Source organism: Podarcis erhardii, assembly GCF_964252035.2.
Source record: "Podarcis erhardii genome assembly, chromosome: 3".
Classification (NCBI taxonomy): domain Eukaryota; kingdom Metazoa; phylum Chordata; class Lepidosauria; order Squamata; family Lacertidae; genus Podarcis; species Podarcis erhardii.
The window spans coordinates 94,048,327-94,066,028 of NC_138507.1; positions in this window are offsets into that span (position 1 = coordinate 94,048,327).

The window sequence follows — 17,702 nt, forward strand, 5'->3', positions numbered from 1 at the left end:
GCAATCCTAATCACAATATATTGTCACAATTAATCCCACAAAATAATTATGCTTGTGCAAGGATGTAGTTCTTTGCATTTGTCCCAACCAAATTCCAAACAGATACATTAGGCAGTTGCTGAATTCTGGTGTTCAGAGGAAGACCAGATTCCCCCCCCCCAGTAATTCTCACATAGCATTCCTTATTTCATAAGAATGTAAAAAGAGCCATGGTGGATCAGGCCAATGGCCCATCTAGTCCAGCATCCTGGACTAGCAGGTGTCTATAGGAAGCCAGCAAGCAGGACTCAGGACTAAGCCTTCATTACTTCCCATGCCCCCCCCACCCGACTTTTCCCCAAACATAACTGCATGTTACATTAAGTACATGCAGGTTCCGCTTATCAACCACAATGCGTTCCCTGGAAACTGTTCATAAGCTGAGTGTTGGCATTATGAGCCATCAGTTTCCATTGATTCCTATGGGGAAATTCCTAATGCATTCCCAACCATGAAATTGTGACTCTAAAAAGCAAAAAATACTCAGGAAATCTCCCCAAAAATGTTCTCTGATTTCTTTGAACACTCCTGCCCCCCTCCCCCAGTTTCCCTCCTTTCCTCAGCCAACCAGCAAAAGGCAAGCAAGGAAGTAAAAACTTGCTTTCTGTTTGGATATCTGAATCTGCGATGGAAGGTTTGGGTGCTAATTCCATGTGTTCAGATAAATGAATTTTAGCACTGAGAATGTCCGTAAAGTGAAAGCTGTGTATACATTCTTGCATTTAATGTGTCTATTTCCACCCCGCCACATACTCGAATGGCAGTTGTGGGGGAGTAGGAGCAAGACTCTGGCACATTCAGGGGCAGCTTTGCTCCCCTGGTAAATAACCAGGGGGTGATTTTTGTCAGGAGCACAACATGGGGCGGGATAATGGACCCCTTCTTGCAAGCCATGGTTTCATTTCTGATTACCCCACTGTAGGGTTTTTGTTTTTTTAAACAAACAGAACACACACATTCAATGCATGATTTTGCCCTAAGCAAAAAGCCCCAGGATTGCATACAAGGCTGCACAAGCAGTATTCTGCTCAGGCGACAGGACTCCTGCTTCCTCTCCTCTGCCTACGTGCTCTAAAAACCTGTGCCAGCCCCCCACCAAACCTTTATTACTGATGTGTTTGCCACCCTGGGCTCCTGCATGAGGAAGGAGGGATATAGTAGAATAAATACACACAATGATAAATGTCCAGCCCTTACTTGGTGATGCAGAGTGGGTAGATTGACTGTGGGCTCTTGTGAACAAGTCTATACCATGCAGCAACAGCCCCTCCCCTCAATCTCAATAGTAGGATGCTGTGCTCGAGAACCGGACATAAATTATCTGGGGTGAAAGTAGCTAGATAAATAGAAAAGCATTTCCTTTTTCCAAGTGCTATAACAGAAGACATCATCTCCAGAAGTGCACCAGCTGAATTATGGAGCCAGTAAAATGTATTTAATGAAAGTTTCAGGCAGCTGCTGAAACAGGCTATGTAAGTCAGTGAAGGCTGATTTCTGCTGGGAAAGCCATTATGAGCTCTTGGGTGTCATGCTATTTGTAACAGTGGAGTACTTTTTACTAGCTTTCTGTAAGCAGGAAATCCTGTGGAGGACAATGGTACCATATCATAATCTATTAAGGAGGCAGGATGACTTGTTTTATGACCCTCTGCTACGAGCATGTCCTGAGCAGAGGAAGATGCCATAATTTGAGATCAGAAATGCCAAGTGCAATTAAATACTCCCCCCCCCCCCCGTGCAATCCTTCTTTGCAAAAGTAGACGGGCAGGTGGCATTTTCTCTCGTTTTTGTATTAGCACAATGGAAACGTGGAATCAATTGGTGCTCCCCCCCCCCGCATATACCTCTATGAAAAGACTTCATTTTTAAAAAAATAATATTTATTGACATTTTTTTTTAATACAATACACAAAAATAAACAATATAGCATATATCTCAACATAGTTTCACAACTTCTTTGGACTCCCTCACGCCTCCCGCTCCTACCTTCATCACAATAATTTTTTTTCCAGCAATTTATCGCCTTATTTCCATTATTGTTAACTATCTTTCCCATGTTACTTTTCTAATTTCAGATACCCTATGTTCAAATCCTAGAAATTTAAATATGATCTGATGGTTATCCAAAAGTTTATGCTTTCCTAAATCTGACTTGTCTTCATAACTCAGTCTAATTTAATGGTGCCAAATTGTTTATGATCTAGCATCCTTCTTAGCATTCAACCAAATTACAATGTTTTTGTAGATAAATCTTGAATTTCTTCCAATCTTCTTCCACCCTCTCCTCTCCCAGGTCTCGGATTCTGCCAGTCATCTCGGCCAATTCCATGTAGTCTATCAGTTGCGTCTGCCATTCTTCCAGTGTGGGTAGATCTTGGGTTTTCCAGTACTTAGCGACGAGTATCCTTGCTGCCGTTGTTGCATACAGAAAAAAAGTTCGGTCCTTCTTTACCACCCTCTGACCGACAATACCCAGGAGGAAGGCCTCTGGTTTCTTAGGGAAGGTATACTTAAATACCTTTTTCAGCTCATTATATATCATTTCCCAAAAGGCCTTCACTTTAGGGCAGGTCCACCAGAGGTGAAAGAATGTTCCTTCATTTTCTTTGCATTTCCAACATTTATTATCAGACAAATGGTATGTTTTTGCAAGTTTGACTGGGGTCATGTACCATCTATATATCATTTTCATAACATTTTCTTTCAAAGCATTACATGCAGTGAAGTTCAGCCCAGTAGTCCACAACCTTTCCCAGTCCTCAAACATAATATTATGCCCAATATCCTGTGCCCATTTTATCATAGCTGATTTGACCGTTTCATCTTGTGTGTTCCATTTTAACAGCAAGTTATACATTTTTGAAAGTACCTTAGTCTTAGGTTCTAACAGTTCTGTTTCCAGCTTCGATTTCTCCACCTGAAACCCTAGCTTTTTGTCATTTTTAAAAACTTCTTTAATCTGAGCGTAGTGTAACCAGTCTCGCACTTTATCTTTCATTTTCTCCAAACTCTGCAATTTCCAATTGTCTCCATCTTTTTCTAATATTTCCCAATACTTTGGCCATTTGGCCTCCATATTGAGTCTTTTTCGGGCCTTAGCTTCCAATGGTGAAAGCCACCTTGGAGTTTTATTTTCCAATAAGTCTTTGTATTTTGTCCAGACATTAAATACTGCTTTCCTGACAATATGGTTCTTGAAAACTTTATTAATCTTTACCTTGTCATACCATAGATATGCATGCCAACCAAAAGCATTGTCAAAACCTTCCAAATCCAATACATCAGTGTCTTCGAGAAGTAGCCAGTCTTTTAACCAGCAGAAAGCTGCTGCTTCATAATACAGCCTTAGGTCTGGCAGGGCAAAGCCCCCTCTTTCTTTCGCATCAGTTAGTATCTTAAACTTAATTCTGGGCTTTTTGCCCTGCCAGACAAATTTTGAAATGTCTCTCTGCCACTTCCGGAAGCACTCTGTTTTATCCACAATCTGTAATGTTTGAAACAAAAACAACATTTTTGGCAAAACATTCATCTTAATAGCAGCAATTCGGCCTAACAAGGAAAGTTTCAATCTTGTCCAACTATCCAAGTCTCTCTTAATTTCTGACCAGCATTTCTCATAGTTGTCCTTAAATAAACTCAGGTTTTTTGCTGTTATGTTTACCCCTAGGTATTTAACTTTTTTAACCACATTTAATTCTGTCTCTCTCTGAAACTGTTCTGACTCTGTATCAGTCAAGTTTTTTCCCAATACCTTGGTTTTCTGCTTGTTTAATTTAAATCCCGCCACCCGACCAAAGTCATGAATCAATTGTAATACTCTTTTCGTACTAGGTTCTGGCTCCTGCAGGGTCAAAACTAGGTCATCTGCAAAAGCTTTAAGTTTATATTGTTTCACTTCATGAAAAGACTTCATGATTCAGAATTTGCAGCAAACAATCAACCTTCCATGGAAAGTGACACAAAGATTGCTCCAATTAACGTCTCAAGGTATCTGTCAGGCACCATTGAACTATAGAACAATCTAAGTACTTTCTATATGGAAGAAGTGCTCGGTGCTCTAGTTTTATAGCATGTGGTTCTTGCCTAAACTTTCTTTAATGTAGTTATTGCAGAGTTGGGGAAAGTGTGTCAGGGAGCAGGAATCAGACTCCCCTTCTTCATCAGGTGATGGGGGTTGAGGTTTCTGAGCCTGAATGGGAATGGCAAGTCAGCACAGCCCCAGAAGCACAGTTACCAGATGAACCTGTGGGGCAATTGGCTCACAGATGTGGCACTACCGCCCTCTGACTCACAGGACTCCACTAGAAGACCTAAGCCTCCCCCTGCTCTGTCACAGTAGGAAGTTACTAGAAAAAGCTGTGAGGGATATTTAAAATGCAGTCAAACCAACAATCAATATTTTGCTAGAAAGGCACATGATAGGAGGTGACGCTCACAGAGTTTTCCTGTAAATTTGCTAGAGACGACTCTGTGAGAGACACTCCCACTGTGCCCTGACAGGGGGAGGGCGTAGCTATAAATTCTCCTACCTGTCTGGGCACTCTCTCTTGCTCTTTCCATCTCTTCTGCTCTGCCAGCAATGTGAGAACAGCTGCTAAGTCTGAGCTCCAGATCAGGCACCATTTTAAGCTAGACTTAAGTATGTCTTTGTAACTGAATTATCATTTTAAGCCTGCCTGAACAAAGCTGCTGTGTCTGTTACTCTTCAACAAGTGTTGTGTATTGAGTCAAAGGATTTTATATCTGCATTATTATTGTCTGTATTTGCATTAGGGTAAAGTAACTGCCTTTTGGTTCCAGAGGGTACAGCTACTATTGGTTCATTTAAGCTGCTGTATTTGGATCCTCTGTCTTATTGGTTGCCTCCAAAAGGCAGGACTGTGATTGCCTGATATTGTTCCCTCCAAAATGTATCCTTTCTAGTTTGTTCCCTGTCCCTATAAATGTAGCTCTCCCCTCCTCAGTCTTCAGTCTTGTTGCTTTAATAAAGAAGTGTTACTAGAGAACTGTCTCCAGCATATTATGTCAAGAGAGCTGAAATCACAAACCCCACGTCACAACAACAAGTACTCCGAGTGAGTACAGTGGTACCTCGGGTTAAGTACTTAATTCATTCTGGAGATCTGTTCTTAACCTGAAACTGTTCTTAACCTGAAGCACCACTTTAGCTAATGGGGCCTCCTGCTGCTGCCACGCCACCAGAGCACAATTTCTGTTCTCATCCTGAAGCAAAGTTCTTAACCCGAGGTACTATTTCTGGGTTACCGGAGTCTGTAACCTGAAGTGTATGTAACCTGAAGCGTATGTAACACGAGGTACCACTGTACTGTAAATGTTATTTACATGACTGTTTGTGTGATTATTGTTTTAAGGGTGAGAAAAAAGGTGTAATATCAGGAAAATCCAGTCTGCCTTAAAGCCTATCTAAGCTTTCCCTTTAAGCTGCAAAGGGATGGCACTCTGCTGAACTGACAAACATGAGGAAGGAAGGATAATAGCTAATAAATACAGTGGTACCTCGGGTTACAGATGCTTCAGGTTACAGACGCTTCAGGTTACAGACTCCGCTAACCCAGAAATATTACCTCGGGTTAAAAACTTTGCTTCAGGATAAGAACAGAAATCGTGTAGTGGCAGCACAACAGCAGCGGGAGGCCCCATTAGCTAAAGTGGTGCTTCAGGTTAAGAACAGTTTCAGGTTAAGAACGGACCTCCAGAACAAATTAAGTTCTTAACCCCAGGTACCACTGTATAGCCTTTCCTAGCATCTATTCACATTCCAACAGGCTGGGCCCCTTTAGGTAGAGCAGCATCTTGAGACATCTTGAGGTTATGTTAATAATTAGGTGCTGCTAATGTAAAAAGTGCTCAGATCTGTGTTTCCCCGAACCTTGCCTTGTGTCTAGCCTGGACACCACCTTGTCCTCCATCCTGGCTCAGCCTTTCTGCATTGTAGAGCTGGATACTGTGTCCCTACAGATGCTGTTGAAATCCCACTCCCATCAGTTGCAGCTAGCATGGTGAATAGTCAAGGATGGTGGAAATTCAGTCCTGTAATGTCTGTGGGTTCCCAACTCCCAAAGACTGAGTTATTGGAACGGGACAGCCACTATTGACAGTAATAGACTGTCCTAGTCTAACCCTAATCTGGGACATGGAAACTAAAAATGTCTGGGTTAAACAGCGTAACTACTGCCCATTCAAGAAAATATCACATGAAACACAGCAGACGCAGATATAGCCAGAACTACGAGGTTACTGGAGACCATTCAAAGCCTTTTGTAAACCTGGTAGGAAACATGTAATAGACAACTTATTGGAGCATACGAGTTTTTAAAATATATATTTGTGTAGATCTGATCTATGAGTCTCAGCGGGTGCTCTTGAAGCCTCTATATTTACAGGTTATTTGGAGGTTAATTACCCTTACTCTAAGCCAAGCAGATCCCGGCTTTGAAAATGACGTGACAGCTTTGTGTTGTTTGGCTTCGAGGTCATTACAATATCAGTTTTGCCAGATGTAGCCCAATGCGCCAGGAGTCAAAGCAAATTATTTTTTATCTCTAGTGCCAGAGGTTAAGCTAATCAATTGAGATTTGAAATTGCTTTACACATGCAAATATCAGCAAGGACACAGTCATGGGGATCAAATCATCTCAATTCAGGTCATCTGATTGGATTATTTTACTTAGCAAAAATGATATAAAAACCAGCTGTTTATATGGGTGTCTTCTGATGCTGATGCACATCCGATACATTCAGAAGTAAAATATCTTAAAAGTGTCGTTCAAAAATGTTTACTGGAAAATGTCACCCAGCAGGATTACTCTTGTACTGTATCAGTAGAAATGAATACCGTATATTTATGGCATATTCTCAGGTTGCTGAATGTAAGACTGTGCCTTGAGGTGCATATGTTGCAAGGGCCTCTCCCATAGGCTGTCTGTGCACCATACATTTAAAGCACATTTAAAGCTTCAAGGAATCTGGGAACTGTAGCTTAGAATTATTTGGGGGATGTTGTGTCCTTTAAAGGTGCTTTAAAGGTATAGGGTGTATACAGCCATCTGTGGACAGAGTTCTGATTCTCCAGAGTTATATGTTTAACTACAATTTTACAAGCATTTCAGAGCTGCTTCAGATGTGCAGATGGAAAGTATTTCTTTGAGAGGGGAGTACAAATGGTGCATAGATCATCCTATTCTAGGCATGCTAGCGATTACAAGGAAAGGGTTTAAATTTTACGTGCTTAAAAAAAATTTAAATCCCCATCGCCCCCCCATGCATGAGGAAGAGGGGGATTAACATTTCCTTCCAGCTGTATCCACGACTCAGCAGTCCAATTTAGGATCCACTCTGCTCACCCCCAAAAGGAGGAGGGGCTAGAAAATGTGCCCTAGACATAGTCTGCCTCCCTTTTTCCCTGACTGGATTACCGTGCCCAGCGGTCGTAAAAGACAATTGAACTTTTGAACATGGAATATACGGACTTTGTTGGATAACACAGATAATGAGTGTCCCGAATGCAGGACTGCCATCATTGCAAGAGGGCTGCGATGTTTTAACATTGATATTGCAGCGCTTCAAGAAATTTGAAGAGCAAGTGAGGGACAACTGAAGGAAGAAAAAGGAGGCTACACATTCTTCTGGAAAGGTCTACCTGAACAAGAACTTCGAATACATGGAGTAGGCTTTGCTATCAAAAACGATCTTGTGAAGCTGTTGTCAGGAATCCCTACCAGCATTAATGAGTGACTTTTCAAGCCTTCAAATAAAATGCACCCGAAACAAATAGGCTACTATTTTAAGCACCTATGCACCAACACTGGATACCAATGAAGACAATAAAGAATTTTTTTAATTCTCAGCTGGATGCCATCCCATCAGAGACACCTACAGAGAATAAAATTACACTTCTGGGTGATTTTAATGCAAGAATTGGGTGAGATTTTGATCTGTTGCCTGGGACTATTGGGAAAGAAGGAATTGGCAACAGCAACCAGAACGGAATCTTACTTTTGACTCTATGTGCAGCGCACAACCTGTTATTACCAACACACTCTTTTGACAAAAAATATATATTTAAATCATCATGGAGCTTCCTTTGGTCTAACCACTGGCACCTCTTAGACTATGGAATTGTCCGAGCTGAATATTGCCATGGTGTGTAAAATACAGCTTTTGTCTTTGTTGTAAAATACAGCTTGCGTCAGCCTTTGCCAAAGTGCTGCCCTCCAAATGCTTTGGACTAAAATGTGCATTTGTGCTGGCTGTGGTTGATGGGTCTGGGAGCTGTAGTACAAAGCAGCCAAATCCTGGGAAACGGAGTTTGTTAAGGGTGCTGAGACTCATATTTTCCCCCACAGAGTTTCAACTTCCACAGTATTTTAACAACCGATCTATCTTCCAAGGGGACTTTCTGAGGGGACTAGGGATCTCCTCACCACTCTCAGTACCCTTTACAAACTACACTTCCCAGGATTCTTTGGAGAGAAGCAATGGCTACTTAAAGTGATACCATACCCTCCAACATTCCTCAGATGAAAAGAGGGACATTTCTCTCTCCCCCACAAATGACCCCCCCCCATTTTTTTGTCCCTCTCCACAGAGCATTTCCTATCAGAATAAGGGTGGGTGACATCACCGCTACACCAATGGGAAACAGCACACATGTCCTCCGCCTTCCTAAGAAAACCCCTTACTCCTGATTTTATTTTATTCTTATACACCAATAAATACACTTTAGAAAGGGGACAGAGCAGACATGGTTGCACAAAGTATGTTTAAAAAACATTGGGCCTGTAAGACAGAGCTATTCCGCCTGGCCTTTAATTTAATTCAGCCTGATCTCTTATTTCCCTTCCCTTCCCTTCCCTCCCCCTCCTCTTTTATAAAGATTACCCACTCTGAGACCCCACAGCTAATTCTCCCTTGGCCTCCTCGCTGGCCCAAGTAGGACCAATTCAGCCAGCTAGCCCTGGGGATTATCTAATGCTTATTTCCCCTAAATTGATTTCTGAATTTTGAATTTTATTGTTATTCATGTTTTTATACTGTATTTTATGCTGCTTTTACAATTAAGTGTTTTAAATTTGTTGTTAGCCGCCCTGAGCCTGGTTTTTGAACCGGGAAGGGCGGGGTATAAATAAAAAAATATTATTATTATTTGCCCTCTGCCTGCCCCCAGAGTTGGTGCATCTCATGGGGCTGGGCCTTGGCAGTGGCAGGCTCCCTCTTACTCCTCCGCTCTCCAGCGGTCACTACAAGCTGCCCAAAGGGAGGAGGCCAGCAGCAGTGGCCATGGAAGCCTTGGGGTGCTTCTTCGCAGCCACCACAGCTGCCGCCCTGGACAAGCGCCGGCTCATTTTCCTCCCTGAGCTCAGTGGCAGTGGCGCTGGCAGGGGAAATAGGGACAGATCAGAAGCTGGGGTGGCTTTTTTAATCCTGGAGCTGTCCTTGGAAAATCGGGACGCTTGGAGGGTATGCGATATTGCTTTAAATGTATTGTGCAGATGAGGCCCCTCACTTGATGAAGTTGCATAAGGTATGACAAATAAGGTCAGCTGAACACATTTCCGCCCCTACTCTGATTCACTATTCATTTCATGAATTGTATCTCAACCCTCTTGAAACATGAAATGATTGGGAGCTGCAATGTAAGGCTAGAGGAGCTTGTTGTTTCAGCGGAGTTCAGGAGGCAAACACAGAAGCCCAGATCCAGGATGAACAGGCTCTTCCTGTGTATTTATTTAGACCACTTATATCCCACGTTGAAGTCTCAAGTGGTTCTCAAAGCAGCTTACAAAATATTCTTACAATAAAACATTCAAGCCAATATGCATTGTCTGTATGGGGCTGGGAATGTTGAGATGGCATCTCCTGCTTTTGTCCTTGCTCTTCCGTGATGTCATCCTTCAGTCATGGCTTATTAAATATCCACTCTCACCGAGCGCTTCTCTGAAGCAAGAGTGAAGGGCTAAGTAGCTGGAACATGCTCAGCCAATGGCAGGGGGCCTCCATCAACAGAGGCTGGTCCGTTAGGGCAAAGGGGACACTGCCTCACCAACCTCAATATGTCCTCCTCAGCCAGGCCTTGCCTGCCTGTCTGCCTTCTTTAATTTCCAAAGTGTTTTGAACACTATTCTTTCTCAAGGGAAAAGTTATTTTACATAAGCTGTTCGCACTTTGTATGGTGTGCAATCTGTTGTCTTGTGAAGATGCATTTAATGTAATGAGTAGTTTGGCCCTCTGTCTTTGCCTCTGCTTCTTCTGCTCCATGTTGCCCTGACACAAATCCTGTACGGCAAAGTTAGTCATGAGTACTGTTCATGCAGCAATTATAACACGTGGAGTGGAGTGTCTGGTGTTCACCAACAGAGCTGCCTCCTCTGATGCATGGGGGAAACTTACCAGCTTCTTATCAGAGTACTGGTAAGAGTTTTGAAAATGTGTGATTCATCACTTCTCCATTTCTTGTTCTCCCTGGCTTTTGGAATTTTGTTTGCTTGTTTGTGAAAGGGTCCCATCATCAAACCTCCCATCATCAATGTCTCCTAGTTATGTAGATATTGATATGGGTTTGGAGTGATGTCATTCCCTGCTGCAAATCTTGACACCTGAGATCTGTATTCCTTGGTACTCCTCCTGGTGGTGCAGCAATAAAACTGCCAGCACATTTGCAAAGCTAAGCAGGGTTTGGTATGGTTTTAAATTGGATGGGACACTGTGTATTGAGATTCCTGAATTGCTGGGGGGTTAGATTAGATTACCCTTGAGCTCCCTTCCAGCTCTATAATTCTCCCATCAGAGATGTAGGCTGTGCTGTCTGGGGCTACTGCTCTTGAAACTGAGTGCAGTAAAAACTCTCAGTCAGCAAAAAATAATATGTAGATCTCTCTTTATTTATTATTATTATTTGCTTTAAAATCTCAAAGCAGTTCACAGTATGCACAAAACCATTAAAATCAATAAACAATGAGTTAAAACATCCAAATAGTCATATCACCCCAACAACAGCAGCCTCCAGAACAACAAAAATAGTTCAGTATCAACAGTCTGAAAATGCTGGAATATCTGAAATATCTCTAGCTAGTTGCAAAAGCACCCCATTGTTGGTGCTCTCCTGATCTCCATATGGCACTCAGTTCCACAAACTGGGCAGCACAACTTGGAAACTGAGGTGTTCCAAAACTTCTGTGGTGATCAAGCATTTTGACCCCAGTTTTCCCCAATCTGGCCAGTGCCTTGCACATATTTTTGACAGCACCTCCCATGAGAGTTGTTGGCTGGGCTGGCTGGGGTTGATGGGAATTGTAGTCCAAAATATTTGGAAGTCAACTGCCAGGTTGTGGAAGGCTGGCATCAGAAGTTCAGAAGCACTGGAATGCCACAGCTTCTAAGTTTAGATTGTTGGACTGTTTTAAAAAAGTCCCAAAGGACTGTTTTTAATGATACATCATTTGGGCATTTAAAGATATATCTTTTTGCTTGGCGAGAGCTCTTACCACTGGAAGTTCAGTGGGCGATAAACTCCAAGAGTTTTAATTGGAATGGGATGAATCACATTTGCTCTGGGCTCTTTCAATTCCTGCTAGAATGATCTAGGCAGCACATAAAAGCTCAGGCTTGCGAAAACATTTTAGGAGATGCTTGGAAACAAGTTGGTTCCCCTTCTGTGTCGGAATACATTTTCCTCATTCACATCTGTGCTAGAATGTGCAACGAGAAAATAGCTTTCTGACATTGCCAATAATGTTCACACAGGTAAATCCTTTGGTCTCTTTGACAGCTCAGGCTGTATCCTGTGCCATGAGAGGGAAAGGAGACAAGCAAACCTGCCAAACTACCCTACCTCTTCTTAACTTCACTACTGCCACTAAAGTGGATATCTTTATTTTTATATAGCTCATTTTTGCTGCAGTACCCAACTGCACTCTCTTAATATTTCCTAGTGTTCCAGTTCTCTTAAAGCAGTCTGTCTCTCTCTCTCTCTCTCTCTGCTCTTCAAATCCAGCCACTCATTTTGTTTTGTTTTTTACTCCAGAGCCTTCTGACTCTTCAATTCATTCAAATAACTACCTTACCAAAATAACTGCTTCCAGTTCAACTTATGTACAATATTTTCACCCCTCCATCTTTTTAATTAATCAGCTAGAGAGTAGGTTCCTGGTTAAGTTTCTATTTGTCCTTAGGCTTCCAGACTGAACTTTTGACTGCCCTATGCAAAACCTCCTGAGCAAATACCCCCTTTAAGCTTTTGACCCTCCTGTGCTAAATTTTCTGTGCAAAAATCCCCTTGTACATTCAATCTCCCTGTGAACTTTTGACATCACTGTGCAGAACAGCCTTTAAAACAAAAAAAGCTCAAGGTTTATGACCAAAACCCAAACACAACATGGTTGAAAGTCCTATTCCTTGACAGTTCCAAATCATATAGATTGGCTCAATAGATGAGTCAATCATGTTCTGTGGGATTCAGATTCAAATTATGATGTGATCACCCTGGATTCTTTGGGACATTTGTCTTCACATGTCCTCTTCTTCTTCTTCTTTTTTAAAATATAGGTAACAACCAATTTACTAGCACCCAATTGATGTGCAACTGCCCGCATGTGTGAACACAATAATTGAGCTGAACCTGGAAGTGACTTTAAAAATGACCAGAATGGCCCTAAAAGAGTCCAGAAAGTGCAGAAAAGGCACAGAACAGGGCCTTCAATCCCACAAGCCTTTGTCAGTGCAATCCCATGACCCCTTGCATTGACCATTGAAGCTTGTGGAGAGTTGGAATTTGAGCAAAGAGGTTTGGAGGGAGCAATTGTGGTGAAGTTTGGCATCTGGTAAGTGCTGTAGAAGAAGAGTTTGGATTTGATATCCTGCTTTATCACTACCCGAAGGAGTCTCAAAGCGGCTAACATTCTCCTTTCCCTTTCTCCCCCACAACAAACACTCTGTGAGGTGAGTGGGGCTGAGAGACTTCAGAGAAGTGTGACTAGCCCAAGGTCACCCAGCAGCTGCATGTGGAGGAGCAGAGACGCGAACCCGGTTCCCCAGATTACGAGACTACCGCTCTTAACCACTACACCACACTGGCTCTGTAGGTTCTTTTTGGAGTGTTTTTCAAGGGTTTCCAGAGGTTTAGAGGGTGTTTGCAGTCTTTTCCAATGGTGTTTCAAATATCCGCAATTTCACATAAATGTGTGGTGCCTCGGAACATAACCCCCACAAAAATGGGAAGTTGCCTGTATTGTACTTTGTGATGTTTGTTACCATTATGATAATTATTATTATCATCATTACCACCATAACTACTTCTCCTCCTCCTCCTCCTCCTCCTCCTTCTTCATGAATCACCCCTTGTCAGTCAGAACAGAACACACATTGTGTGCACGGAATGAGATCTTCTTGCACAATGGGACATCATTCCCTACTCTCCTCCCGCATCGCTCCCCTCCCTAAATTTGCACTGGAGGGTTGGGGAGACTCTCAGAATGTGTTTAGGGGGTACCTGGGGGGGGGGAGGAGAGGGGAGAAAACTTTGTTGTGCCACCAGACCTCATTGCATGCATGCATAGCCCACTTATTGCATTGATGAATTCCAATCCCAGAGGTGTTTTTAAAGTTTAATTTTAGTCGGAAATATCAATTTTTCTGAAATGCTCTTTTATTCAAATACTGACTTTACAGTGGAAAGGCTTATTTCACCTGCATATTGGTTTAATCATTTGTGATGAGCAACATAGATGGGTGTGTGTGGATATTCCAGCATTTCCAGGGGAAATATTCTGGAGCAGCAGTGAAAGAAAGCCATTTTGTATCTTACCATCTATTCTAGCTCTCCCGGAAGCACGATGCATCTAAGCTAAATAATGTGGAAATATAAATATTTGGTGTGGAGAATGTAATAAACAGGCATAAAATAAGCTAGAATTTTCATTAATGTTAAACATATACATGTAAAAGTAGTCTTTTGAATCATTTACCCTGAAATGAAGAAACATCACAAAGCACCTTTAGGGTTTTTTTTTAAATAAAAAGATGCTATTGAGATAAAATGCACGCACTATCTCACTCTTCTGCAAAAGCTTTATTCTGCTTGTTCCCATTAACTTCCTCCTCAGGGTATTTTTCTGATGCCTGCAAAACATATTTTGGCCATTTGCTTCTGAATGTTTTTGCAGGGCTGTCACTGAATTTATTCTGAGAATGACAGAGGCTGCGAAAAAGCTTTCAAAGACTTAAACGGGAGATTGTTTCTTTAATAAAGAAGGAAGCAAGAGATCTTGATCTCTCTCTAATTTCCTTTACGGTCAGATGCAATGGGAGTTTGAGTGGGAAATCAGATGGATTCTTGCCCCTCCCAGAAGGCTGCTCCTCTGGACTGTCTGTTGTTAGATTGTAAGATCCTTGGGACAAAGTCTTCTCCTTTTGGCTTGTCATCCAGTCATGGACCACTGATGGAATGGTAGAAAGAGTTCAGAATAATAAGCACCCCAGATGTCTCAGGCTGTGTACATACCATATAATTAAAGCATGTGAAATGTAGTTTGTGAAGGGTGCTGAGAACTGTAGCTCTAGGAGGTGCTAAACTACAGTTCCCACAATTCTTAGGCAACAATAGCTGTGCTTTAAATGCATAGCGGGTATGTAGTTCTTTCTTCATGCATCTGTGTTTTTACCTAACTCCTCCGTAAGTGTTTCACTGAGTTTAATAAAATCAAGGAGTTTGGAAGCAAGGAGATTTCATGATTCATGGTATCCTAATGCCACACAATCAAATAGCGTAAAGACATCCTGAAGTTAGCTTCCCATTTTATCAATATTTACAATTATATTCAGTACACTGTAAGAGGAATAAGTACATGAAGAAATCTTACTGAGTTTCATAAATTGTTTCTTTCAGAACAGTGAAAGGTCATTGCTTTAAAAGATATAGAGCTTCATTAGACTTACTAACACTAGCACTAGTTCAGTAAAACTGAAACAAGAAAAAAGAAGGTAAGGTTATCACATCAGAGGAAGAATGGAATCAGTATGGGATGAAAAAAAAAATCTGATAAACCTATTATTGAAATAACTTTTAAAAAACACTTCATCAATGTCATTATGCTCCAGACAGACTATTACTAATGTTTCCATCAGTGTCTAAATTATGTTGGAGATGTAATAAAAAGGACACTTTTGTCCATATAATGTAGGAATAATTAAGGAATATTGAACAAATGAATGATATTATTAGAGGGATGGTGAGATGTGACTTTGAAATAGACAGTCCTTTTAGACGTGAAACATCAGATTAGGAGATAAAGGTTTGGTTTGGTATCCCGTATGTTAATAGCAGCTGGCACATCTGATTGCAAAAACTTGGAGAAGCCCTATAAATGAGCCATTGGCTGAGGAAGAGCTAAAATATTGTACAAAGGAATAAAATTACCAGTTATAAACAGTCACAACAGGGAAGAAATCAGATGAGTGAGATCTTATCAAAATCAATATGATTTGCATTGATATTGCAAACAGAATTAAGTGATAATAATAATAAAATGCTTACAAATGAAGGGAAGGAACAAGAAGAGGTAGTAAGCAAAAGCCAAGAGGTATGAGAAGTGATTTGCTGTATTGGAGAACCTGAGACTTTCCTCTGGGAGAGACAAAACAAAACAAAACAAAACAAAACAGTATAGAATGGATGACAGTCATGTCCATAGCTGTCAACCATCCCTTATTTGGTGGGAAAGTCCCTTATCCCAGCGCTGTGTCCCGCTGCTGTCCCTTATTGATGATGTCCCTTAAATTTCCCAGGTTTCAAAGGAAGCAGCTCCTCTTCCTCCCTGCCTGCCGGCCAGGGAGAAGGGAGGCTCCGACTGTGTTGCTTTGCTGTGTTGCTCACCCAATAAGGAGTCTAAGAACGACTGGGGGATGGAGCTTGCATGCCTTGTGCTGATCAAATCGGCCGCGTTGCCTGGGGACTCACTCGCCTTTGCTCAGCACTTCCCAGCGGAGAGGCGATGGTGGTTTTCCTTGCTGCATCCCCTTTGCCAGGTTGCTGCGCTGTGGGAACCACCGCTTGAGGCTTCATTTGGCTGCTGGCTGGGCTTTCTGCCTTTGGCTCGGAGGGGCTCAGAAGTCGAACATACCTGTGCTTGGGAAATCCCTTATTTTGGCTGCTGATCCCTTATTTTCGAGGCTGCTGGTCCCTTATTTTCAAATCTGTAAGGTGACAGCTATAGTCATGTCATGAGACCAGGTACGGGGAACTTGTAGCCATCTGGATGTTGTTGGATTCCCACCAGCCCCAACCAAGGGCCATTTCTAACCATTTGACCCAACCCTGCATTAGAGAAATCAATGCCCTTTTCCATTATGCATGTTGGGACTTAAGCACATAAAAATATAAGAAACACTCAGCTGGATCTGGCAAAACCCACCCACCCCAGCACTCTTTCCACAGTGGCCAACCAAATGCCCACGGAAAGCACACAAAAAATAGCATTTCCCCCACTTGTGATTCCCAGCAACTGAAGTTTAGAGGAACACTCCCTCTGACTGTAGAGGTAGAACATAGCCAATGACAACATTATCTTCCATGAATTCATCTAATCCTCTGTTAACGTTATCTAAGTGTTGAGAAGTTTGCTAGTTCAGCTCTAGCACTGATTCTGTGAGGATGTTTCACCCCTCCCATGTTTCAGAAAGGAGGGGGCGGATTTTGCTCATTGCTTTTTCCTCTCCAGCTTGACTTCAAAGGGAGTTCTGAGTGTTATCTGTATATAGATAAGGTGACTGCTCAAGCAGCTGTAACACTCATGCAGTCCAGCCAGTGTGGTGTAGTGGTTGAGAGCGGTAGCCTCGTAATCTGGGGAACCGGGTTCGCTTCTCTGTTCCTCCACATGCAGCTGCTGGGTGACCTTGGGCCAGTCACACTTCTTTGAAGTCTCTCAGCCCCACTCACCTCACAGAGTGTTTGTTGTGGGGGAGGAAGGGAAAGGAGAATGTTAGCCACTTTGAGACTCCTTAAAGGGAGTGAAAGGCGGGATATCAAATCCAAACTCTTCTTCTTCTTCTTCTCTGGTTAGTCTTTAGTTAGTTTATGCAGTAGCTGTAGAGAATAAAAGAAGCTGTCAGAGCTGTCGTTCATGTGGTTCATGCTCTGCTGTGCTCCGCTGACTTTTGTAACTGAGTTTTGGTGCTCACAGCTCTAAGTTGTGAGTCCACAAGCACTGCTCTCTGCAGTGGAAGGTCTTTGGAAGTCCTTCTCAGCTCGCCTGGCCCAGTCGGGGCTGAAGAGGTTGAGCCCAGTCGTTGGCACTGGTTCAAAGGCAAAGCTGACATTCTGGACAATAAATACAGAACACAGGGGAACACATTTCCATAAATATCCTCAAGCAAAATTTACAGTTTTGATCCAGTTCCCCACTTCATGTTAAGAGAATTAAAGCCTGGATTTTTGGGCCCTAGTAAAATGTGGATCTCCTCCTTGGGCTCTGTTCTGAGCTCTGAACTGAACTAACATGCTGAGGATTCCTTGGGAAATACTGCGACAATATTAAAACCCAATATGCAAGCATTATAGATATGACATAATTGTTCTTAAAGGTCAAGCTCAGCTGTCTTAATTAATGCTCACATAATGGGGGTCTGTGCCTTATTCACTATACCTGTTG